Source organism: Phascolarctos cinereus, unplaced genomic scaffold (genome assembly GCF_003287225.1).
Source record: "Phascolarctos cinereus isolate Bilbo 61053 unplaced genomic scaffold, phaCin_HiC Scaffold_9;HRSCAF=440, whole genome shotgun sequence".
Classification (NCBI taxonomy): domain Eukaryota; kingdom Metazoa; phylum Chordata; class Mammalia; order Diprotodontia; family Phascolarctidae; genus Phascolarctos; species Phascolarctos cinereus.
The window spans coordinates 247,900,829-247,911,757 of NW_027556402.1; the positions used below are offsets into that span (position 1 = coordinate 247,900,829).

A 10,929-nucleotide genomic window follows, 5' to 3' on the forward strand; every position below is an offset into this window, starting at 1 on the left:
CACAGAACCTGGAACATGGTAGGTGCACTCCTCTATTCCTTATCACATAGTGCCATCACTAATTTAAAAAAACAAGGAAGAAAGAAGGAGAGAAAATGAGTTCAGTAAAACTAGGCCGCCCATGAAAACTCTATTATCACATGCAGTATTCCACACCCACCAGTCATACAGCTCTGCAAAGGAATTGGGGAGAGAAGAAGGTGACTTCTCATGTCTCTCTTCTTTGAGGCCAGGCTGGGTCATTAACCTTTTGCAGCATCCATATTTGACTGCTTTGTTTTTGTGCTTATTGATTCCATTTTTATTGCCATAGTCATTTTTTTTTCTAATTCTATGCTCCGTAGTCTTCTTCCACACTGGATGCTTTGTCAGCATTTTGTTTCAAGCATTGGTGTTACCAATCAATTAAAACTATTATCTAGCAATTAAAAATGCTATTGTTCAGTTGCATCCGATTCTTCGAGACCCCATTTGGGATTTTCTTGGCAACGACTGGAGTGGTTTGCCATTTCCTTCTCCAGCATATTTTATAGAGGAGTAACTGAATTACCCAGGGTCACACAGCTACTAAGTGTCTGAGGCCAGATTTGACCCTATATGGGGTTTTATTGGCAGGGATACTGGAGTGGTTGCCATTCCCTTCTCTACTTCATTTTACAGAAGAGAAACTGAGACAAATGGAATTAAGTGACTTGCCTAGGGTCACATAGCTACTAAGTATCTGAGGCCAAATTTGAACTTGGAGCTTTCTGACACTAAGCTGTTCTGTACCCACTCTGTGGTCTAGCAGCCTAAAAAAACAAAACAAAACCAACAAACAAAAACTACTAAACATCTCAAATTAAAGAAATAGAGGGAGATACAACTAATTAATGGTTGAGGGAGGGAGTTTGTTAATGATTAGGGAAAGATTTTGATAAATTGCCAATGTTTTGACTTTGACTTTAGCTTCTGGGTGAAATGCTTTCAGGGTTTTGGACAGTCCTGGCAAAGGAGGAAACAGTTTGGAGCTGGAGGAATATTACTCTCCTCCCAAATAAGACATCAGCCTGGAGACTAGAGGGAATGGCATTTCCTTCTTTCCTGGAAGGATTGGGAGTATGCTGCTTCCTGGAATCGTGTCCTCTCCTTTAACCACAAAGAGAAGCCTGCAGCTGTGGATGGAGTGCTGGGCCCAGAGTCATGAAGACTCATTTTCTTGAATTCAGATCTGGCCTCAGACACTTACTAGGGTGGCCATAGTCAGGTCACTTCACCCTGTTTGCCTCAGTTCCCTCATTTGTAAAATGAAATGGAGAAGGAAATGGCAAACCATTTCAGTATCTTTGTCAAGAAAACCCTGAATGGGAACATGAAGAATCAGTCATGACTGAAAAACTGAACAAACATAAGGAGATACAAACAGAAAATTGAGAAAGTTGTTATTTTCATGGCATTCCCATTTTAACTGGGGGAGATATTACATAAAGAAGGGTTTATGTAGAATTTAGGGCACCTGGAGAGTGCAGGAAATAGATTCTAGTAGGGAAAGTAGCAGTGCAAATAGCAAGTCCCTGAGGACCTTGGGGAACCATAGCATGGCATAGAGTCCTGTACCCAGTGTGTGATGATTCCAGGGATCAGAGCAGGATGAGACTCTATTATCTCCAGCAGAGGTAAGGATATAGGAGTCACTTGACAGTAGACTTTCTGTACCTGTTGAGAACTGGGTGACAGGGCAGTGAGAACTGCTTAGGAAAGGGAGCCCCTCAGTGACAGCAGCTGATGAGAATCCCCTTCTAGCTTCTCATTAGTAGTTTAGGAAGGGAGAAGGAAAGGTTTCCAGCTTTGGTTAGGGAATCAGACAGTTTCCATCTCATTACCTCCCACATGTGATAATTTAGGAGAGGGCTGGAAGATCAAAATGACAACTTGAGTTCACAATAATGGCAAAAGATTTTTATTTAATTAATGAATTGCATAATACAAATGGGCCTTCTAAGGTTTTTGAAGCTCTTTGACATTTTTCTCTTAGGTCGTTCCCACCTGCCATTCTATTGCCTGTGGAAAGAGGAAGAAACTGAAGTCCTGGTCTAGAATGAGACAGGTAAGAATGATTTGTGATTAGACATCGATGTTGTTTGTGAAGTGTGTGAAGGTGCTCAATATACTTTTTTTCTGATTTTTAAAAAAAAATTCCTGTAGGTAGACGAAATATATTTTTGGGTTAGCCACCCCTCCATTTTTTTTTTTTAATGTCACAGTAAAATTTCAGCTAAGCTTCTAATTACATTAGAAACCCAAATAATGCCCTACCATTTTCCCCCGAAGGAAAGGGAAAAATTAATCAGTTGCCAATTTCTGTCCTTTCTAGCTTTATAATATCTCTTCACATCATCCTGATGACTCTTAATGTGGTGCTGTTTCTACTTTACCAGTATGAGAATGGTATAAGGGCTAGCCATCAGGAAGAAGTTAAGGATGTACTGTACTAGAAACCAATGGGGATACTGGAGGCTGAGATACTGCTCAGGGGCTCTTATAGTAGTCCTATGGTCAGGTGATAAAAGCCTGAATTAAATTAGTCACAATGGGAATAGAAAAGAAGAGTTGGCTTTTCCCAATGAGACAATGTATATATAAAGTGCTTTACAAACTGCAAAGTGCTAATGCCATCTATGATGATGATGATGATGATGATGATGATGATGATTGTTAACAGAACTGAAGTGACAGGGTAATAATATAGAGAAAGATATAGGCAGGTGGCAAATTGAGAGAACTCTGAAAATATCTTGTGACTCAAATGATTTCTATGAGATATTTCATCTGACTTTATAAATTCATTGGCCCCAGTCCCCTGTTCCCTCAAGTCTTAAATTTCCATTGCATTCAGTACTCTACTCCCAGATTTATAGACAAGGACGCAAGCAATTCCATCATTTTATCATCACTTGCCTGACAACTCTCATGACTCTTCCCTTTTAAAATTTTATTTCATTCAGAAATTAACAAACCTATGATTGTTAATCTCAAAAAAAACAGTCTGTTTTCCTTATATGTAGCATAAGTAAGAAAAGTTGGAAACAGTGTGTGTGTGTATGTCTGTCTGTCTGATATCTTATTTGGGAGGAGAATAATATTACTTCAGCTCCAATAAATACATATATATGTGATATAGAAACTTATGCAAAGTTATCTACTCGTTCATAAAAGGGAAAAGATAACAGATTAGCACTTTTATTTAGTCAAAACCTTCCTTCTAATAGCTTTGTTCAGAGCTTCCTTCACATCTTTGTTCCTGAGACGATAGATCATGGGGTTCAACATAGGGATCACTGTTGTATAAAGCACAGCTACCATTTTCTCCTGCTCTACAGACTCCTCAGTGGGATGCCTTAAAAGCATACAGAACAGGGTCCCATAGAATATGGTAACAACTGTGACGTGGGACCCGCATGTTGAGAAAGCCTTGCGCCTGCTTTCAGCAGAACGGCTCCGGATAATGGCCACAAAGATGAACATGTATGAGGTAAGAATGATGAGAAGGGACTGGACATTGCTATAGCCAGCGACTATGTACATGGATAGCTCTTTACTGTATGTATCAGAACATGCTAGTTTGATGAGAGGGGGGTCAGCACAGTAGAAGTGGTTAATTTTATTAGCACCACAGAAGGATAAATTGTAGGTCCTCAAAGTTTCCATCACACTGAAAAGGAATCCATAGACATAGGGAATGATGACCAGCCGGACATTTTACTGCACAACAGCAGTGGGTTGCAGATGGCCATGTAGCGATCATAGGCCATGACAGCCAACATACAGTGTTCAGTGAGCACCACAGCAATGACAGTGTAACACTGGACCAAACAACCAGTATAAGAAATGGTTTTCTTCTCTGATAAGAAGTTTTCAAGCATCTTTGGAGTGACGTGTGTAGAGAAACATAGATCCAGAAATGATAAGCTACAGAGAAAAAAGTACAGGGGGGTATGAAGTCAAGAATCAGTCTTGATTAAAACAATCATGCCAAGATTGCCTGCTACGGTGACCACATAGACCATGAGAAAAAGCACAAAGAAAGCAGTGCGCAGCTTTGGACAGCTGGTTAATCCCAGAAGAATGATTCAGTCACTTGAGTGTAGGTTCTGCTGGACATTTCCTGGTCTCCACTTCAGAGTCATTGGTTCTGCTATTTAAGAAGAAAGGTAGAAACAAAGAATGAGTGCTCCTTTGCCCTTGTCTCGTGACTTCCCTACCAAGAGTCAAAAGGCTTCATTTACATGGCCTCGACAACAGTCATATTGAAATAGTAAGAAAAAGGTAGATGGGGCTAAACACAACTCATTTTAAATCGTACAGCCACATCAACAAGAATTACTAGGATCTCATCAACTATGCTTTCTTTTTCTTTTGGAAGGTAAAGGAAGGGATTGTTTCAGTGTGGCATGTAAACCACTTCACTGATCTTTTAGCATCAGTCTGCTGCTTTGGAGTCAGGAATAGATAACCTGCCCTCGCTAAACTGAAATGTCCAAGTAGTTTTTCCCCATTTGTTGCCTGAATGTGAGCATGTGGGTTTTCGTTCCATCTGAATGTCCATTTTGTCTGTAGCAGAAACTCATATACATAAGACCTCAGAGGCCATCTAGCCCAACCCTTGCCTAAATGATAAATTCCATCTACAGCATACTCAGTCAGTGGTCCTTCAGCCTCTGGCTCAGCACTGGTAGAAATGATAAACAAACCCACTGCCTAAATCCAAAACCAACTTATTCCACTTTGACATAGCTATGGTTATAAGGACATGTTGTTTGTTTGCTTTTCCTTGATTTGAACCAAAATTTCCACTCTTATTTAGTGTTGGTCCTATCTCTGTACTGCAAGACCAACCAGAATAAATTTGGTCTTTCACATTACAGTTTTTTTAAATATTTGAAAAAAATCTGTCAATTCCACAGAATCATTGCTTCCCATCTATTCCAACTAATCTTTGATTCTTGTCTGAAATGGTCTTCAATCTTCTTGCCATCCTGGCCAACATACTCCAAATCTACTCCAACTGGTCAGTTTCCCTTTCTAAAATGTAGTACCACACTTCAACTGTGGGATAATAAGGACATTGTAGCAGGATTATTGCCTCCCCCATTCTATACTCTACTGGTATGCAAGCAGTAAAGAAGACTCCTCTTGGTCCCTGTTTCCCAAAAGAAAGAACCGGAAATCAGTTCCATTTCAAGTCCATAAAATTATTAGATACATCATATATACTACTAAGTTTTCAGGTCATTTGTCATGCCACAACAGAATTATGAAAGAAGTGGAGTTTGGCTTTATCTCCTCTCTTTTTGTCTGCCATTTCTATGTCTTTCTCCTTTGCCCTCTTGTGGCTTTCTCGTTGTTCTTTTCTCCTTACTTACTGTTCTATTCACGTTTCCCTTTTTTGAAGCCTGTGACTTCATCCTACATAGTTATTTTGCAGTATGGAAACTTTTTGCTCCAATGCAAATGGCAGATGTTTTGGAGAGTCCCTTTGATATACGGAGAGGTCAAGTGACTTGCAAATAAACATAATTAGTATGTGTCAAAAGTAGGATGTAAACCAAAATCTTAGCAGGAAGGCTGCTTTTTTTGTTACACTGTACTACTTTTCTAACTTTCTGTCTATTCTACCAGCTTGACTTCCTCTCAGTATGTATTTCATCTACTCAAAATAAGAATAATCCTATTGCACTAAATTCATACTAAAATAAAAATAATTAATAGTTGACTTAACAAGTTAATCATAGAATCAAAAAACAAAAAACAAACAAAACAAAAACCCCAATCTCATGGTTCTAGCAACATTTTATTAAATGAGTATTAGTGTATTAATGAGTTTCCAAGCAAGGACAGGAGGTGAGTAGTATTTTTAAACATGACTTCCTGGTCAGTTTTTTCAGCCTTGAGGATATAAATGCTGCCCCGATTATAAGACTAGTTTTACCCATAGTCTGAATAGTTGACCACTTATAAAGTTATGTCTTTTTTTCCCCCTCTATTTAATTTTTTTAAAAATTTTTTTCCATATGCTTTTGAGTTGAAAATTTTTCTTCCTTTTCCTCCCCCCCACCCTCCCCAAGACGGTGCACAATCTGATATAGGCTTTACATTTGCATACCCATTAAACATATTTTCACATCAGTGAAGTTGTAAGTACAAATTAAAACCAATAGGAGGAACCATCAGAAAGATGATACAAAACTCAACAGAAGGTAAAAATAAGTGATAGCGATTCGACTTCCATAGTTCTTTCTTTGGATGTGGACAGCATTTTCCATCCCGAGGGCTCTGGAGATGTCTTAGATCCTCGAAATGCTGAGAAGGGTTCAGTTTAACAATCTTAGTCATTGCATAACGTGGCTGTTATTGTGTACAAAGTCCTCCTGGTTCTGCTCACTTCACTCAGCATCAAACCATATAAGTCTTTCCGGGTTTTTCTGAAGTCAGCCTGTTCATCATTTCTTATAGCACAATAGTATTCCATTACATTCATATGCCACAACTTGCTCAGCCATTCCCCAGTTGATGGGCATCCTCTCAATTTCCAATTCTTTGCCACCACAAAAAGAGCTGCTGTGAATATTTTTGTACATGTGGGTCCTTTTCCCCTTTGTTTGATCTCTTTGGGATATAGCCCTAGAAGTGCTATTGCTGGATCAAAGGGTATGCACATTTTTGTAGCCCTTTGGGCATAGTTCCAAATTGTTCTCCAAAATGGTTGGATCATTTCACAGCTCCACCAACAATGTATTAGTGTTCCAATTTTCCCTCATCTTCTCCAACATTTATCATTTTCCTTTTTTGTCATGTTGGCCAATCTGATAGGTATGATGTGGTACCTCAGAGTTGTTTTGATTTGCATTTCTCTAATCAATAGTGATTTAGAGCATTTTTTCATATGACTATAGATGGCTTTAATTTCTTCATCTGAGAACTGTCTGTTTATATCCTTTGACCATTTATCAAATGGCTTGTGTTCTTATAAATTTGTCTTAATTCTCTATATATTTTAGAAATGAGGCCTTTATCAGGGAGACTGGTTGTAAAAATTCTTTCCCAATTTTCTACCTTCCTTCTAATCTTAGTTGCATTGGCTTTGTTTGTTCAAAAACTTTTCAATTTAATGTAATCAAAATTATCCATTTTGCTTTACATAATGTTCTCTATCTCCTATTTGGTCATGAATTCTTCTGTTCTCCATAGATCTGATAGGTAAACTATTCCTTGTTCTCCCAGTTTACTTATGGTATCAGCCTTTATATCTAAGTCCTGAACCCATTTTGACTTTATTTTGCTATATGGTGTGAGATCTGGGTTTATGCCTAGTTTCTGCCATGCTCTTTTCCAGTTTTCCCAGCAGTTTTTTTCAAAGAGTGGGTTCTTATCCCATAAGCTGGGGTCTTTGGGTTTATCACATTATAGATTACTATAGTCACTGACTATTGTGTCTTGAATATTTAACCTATTCCACTGATCCACCTCCCTATTTCTTAGCCAGTACCAAGCAGTTTTGATGAGTGCTGCTTTATAATACAATTTAAGATCTGGAATTGCTAGGCTGACTTCCCCTGCATTTCTTTTCATTAGTTCCTTTGATATTTTGGACCTTTTGTTTTTCCAAATGAATCTTCTTATTATTTTTTCTAACTCTATAAAATAATTTTTTGGTAGTTTGATTGGTATGGCACTGAATAAGTAAATTAGCTTAGGTAGGATTGTCATTTTTTTTATATTAGTTCGGCCTACCCATGAGCAACTGATGTTTTTCCAATTATTTAGATCTGATTTTATTTGTGTGACAAGTGTTTTGTAATTGTGTTCATAGAGTTCCTGGGTTTGTTTCGGGAGGTAGACTCCTAAATGTTTTATAATGTCTACAGTAAGTTTAAATGGGATTTCTCTTTCTATCTCTTGCTGTTGGGCTTTGTTGGTAATATATAGAAATGCTGATGATTTATGTGGGTTTATTTTATAGCCTGCCACTTTGCTGAAGTTGTTTATTATTTCAAGTAGTTTTTTATAAAGTATGTCTTAATATGCTCCAGGAAGAGCTTTATGCCCTGAAATATCATCACTCTATACACATATTGGTTTAAATTTCAGAAATTCTACCAATAGAGACTGCTAAGGGAGATAATTTTCCTGAGGGTTTATACTCTAACAAGGAGTTCCATTCAATGTGTTATTTTTTGTGAAGTAGTCATGGTCGACCCTAAAAAATATTGAAGGTAAAAGAGATTGTCTTCTTAGAGAGATGGGCAAAGGAAAAGTTTGGAGTGGGAACAGGGAAAGAAGGGAAAGGGATCACAGTGAGGAAGTTGTGATTAATTATCATGCTTTTAAAGAGACTGAAGAGACTAAGGAACCAGGAGCTGAGGCCAGGCTGAAGAAAATGAGATAAAGAAGGAAACTCACTCAGCTTAAGCCAAGGACTAGGTTGCTCGCTTGCCCTCTTTCTTTCTTTCTCTCTCTCTGTTACTGTCTGTCTCTATCTCTCTCTGTTTCTCTCTCTTTGTCTCCTCACAACCCTGGCAGGTAGATGCTGTTATAATCACAATTTTATAGTTGAGAAACCTGAGTCAGACAGAGGCTAAGTAATTTACCCAGGGTCACATAGCTATTAAGTGTTCTGAAACTGGACCTGAATTCAGGTCTTCCTCACTCCAGGCCCATAGAGAATTCACTAGAGCCCCTAAAAATTTCCATGAGAACTATTACCTAGTGGTTTCTTCCACCAGTCTTTACTTGCAAAGTTGATATTTGAATATAAGGACAGAACTTTCTATTTACCCAAATTGAAGTTCATGCTATTATTTGGCCCAATTTTCTGCCCTGGAAACATATCTTTGAATGTGAATTTTACTCTATGGAAATAGCATTCAAGAACTCAGAATCAACTTCACCTCAAGATAAAACTCGGGGATGGGAGGATAGTGCAGATTGACCTCTCAACTGAAAAAAAAAATACGCTTGAAAACTGATGCTTCTGATTAAATAGAAAATGATAGATTACCTTTTCCCAGAATTTTGAAGTCATGTAGAAGTAAGCTTAAACTCAGGTTCTTGTTGAAAAATGTATTCTACCTATAATTTGCTGGACTTTTAAACTTCTTATAAATACTTGAGCACTCATTATCATTTGACCTTTCTAGAATCCTTGTAAGCGAGGCAGAAAGAGATGATTTACCTCACTTGAAAGATGACAAAATGGAGACCCAGAGAAATGAAGTAACTTTCCCAAGGTTGTGCACTGAATTAATATTATCATTTAGAAGGAATATGAAGAGACTAATCTTGAAGTATCATAAATGCACTGACAAAAGAGAGCTAGTTCAAAAGGCAAAGCTTTTGTGCCTATGAATGAATCAGTGAATGATGCAGTGGATTTTAGAATTTTTTTCCATTTGAAAGTCATTAATAAGGGCAGCTAAGTAGCACAGTGGATAGAGCACTGGTCTTGGAATCAGGAGGTCCTGAGTTCAAATACGGCCTCAGACACTTGATACTCACTAGCTGTGTGACCCTGGGCAAATCACTTAACACCATTGCCTAGCCAAAATATAAGTCATTAATAAGATGTGTCATAGGAGAGAGTACCAAACTGGGAGTCACAAGAACTGAGTTTGAATCCTGGCCTTGTCACTTCTACCTGTGACTACTTGGATCAAATATTTAAGCTCTCTGCACCTCAACTTATTCATCTGCAAAATTAGGGGGTTGAACTAGGTGGCCATCAATGTCCCTCAGGTTTAGATCTATTGATAATTTAAGCAAAAACAGTTTATAAAAGTATCATGGCATTGGTAATGCTCCCATTAGACAGTAAACAGGAGCTTTTGACATGAGCTACTTGAGAAGAGAAGGTTAGAGGAGAGCCGGTGTACAGTAAGGGCTACATGGATTAGAGATCCAGTCTGTCTGCTTAGGCCAGCTACTTGCCTTCTCTAAAACTATTTCATCTTTTGTAAAATGGAAATCAGAAAACCTACACAGCCTGTCTCACAATGTTATGGTGAGAAATGTACTTTATAAATTTCAAATGCTATGGAAATGCCCACCGTCATTATCAAATGCAAAATTGTTTACAAAATGAATGGCATGGATAATCCCTATGGTCCCTTCTTTCTCAAAATCTATTTTTAATGGTTCCATGAAATAAGTACATAAATAATGTTCTAGAAACTTTATAACAAAATGAAGAAAAAATATTCTCTTTGCCTGTTTCCCATTCCTAGAGACATTCCATTGAATATTGGAGGTACATATAGCCTTAAAGATAATAGTAGCACAAAACTTGAGAGTTAGAAAAGATATTAGATGGCATACAGTCCAGCCCCCATCATTTAACAACAAGCAGGACAAAATACAGAGAGGAGAAAAACTCATCCTTCCCAGTTATTGGCAGGCATGAATGAGAGCAGTCTCCTGACCTGTAGTCCGGGTTCTCTCCTCCTTATCAGTTAACTTGTTTTCTGAGCAAATCCCTTCAACTCCCGATACTGTGCACATTAAAATACCACAGCTCAAGATATGAATGCATTACACATTTTTTTTTCATCCTACCTGTGGAAGAAATTACATTCTCATGGTGACACAAAGGTCAAAAGATTATCTGCTGAAGAGGCATTTATACCTAATCTGATAACTCAAACATATCAAGAGGGAGCAATTCAATTGGGGAATCTTGAACGTTCCCCGGGGACCATGCCAGTTAGTGAGATTGCACAGGGATTTGGAAATATGGACCTGTTTTCTTTTGTACTCAGCATTACCTGTGTTGCATCATGGTTTTATCATGGGTATGTAGGGAAATCAGACATTTTTACAGTGCATTGATAAACTGTCATTAATTAATAAGAATGTATTTTTCAATCAAATTTTTTTCTCCCTACCATGTGTGTCACC

General features: G+C 38.0%; 1 pseudogene; it reads right to left on the reverse strand.

The window, feature by feature from the left end:
- Nucleotides 1–3,219: 3,219 nt before the first annotated feature.
- On the reverse strand, nt 3,220–4,141 carry LOC110199660 (olfactory receptor 5M5-like; annotated as a pseudogene).
- Between the last annotated feature and the right edge of the window lie 6,788 nt (nt 4,142–10,929).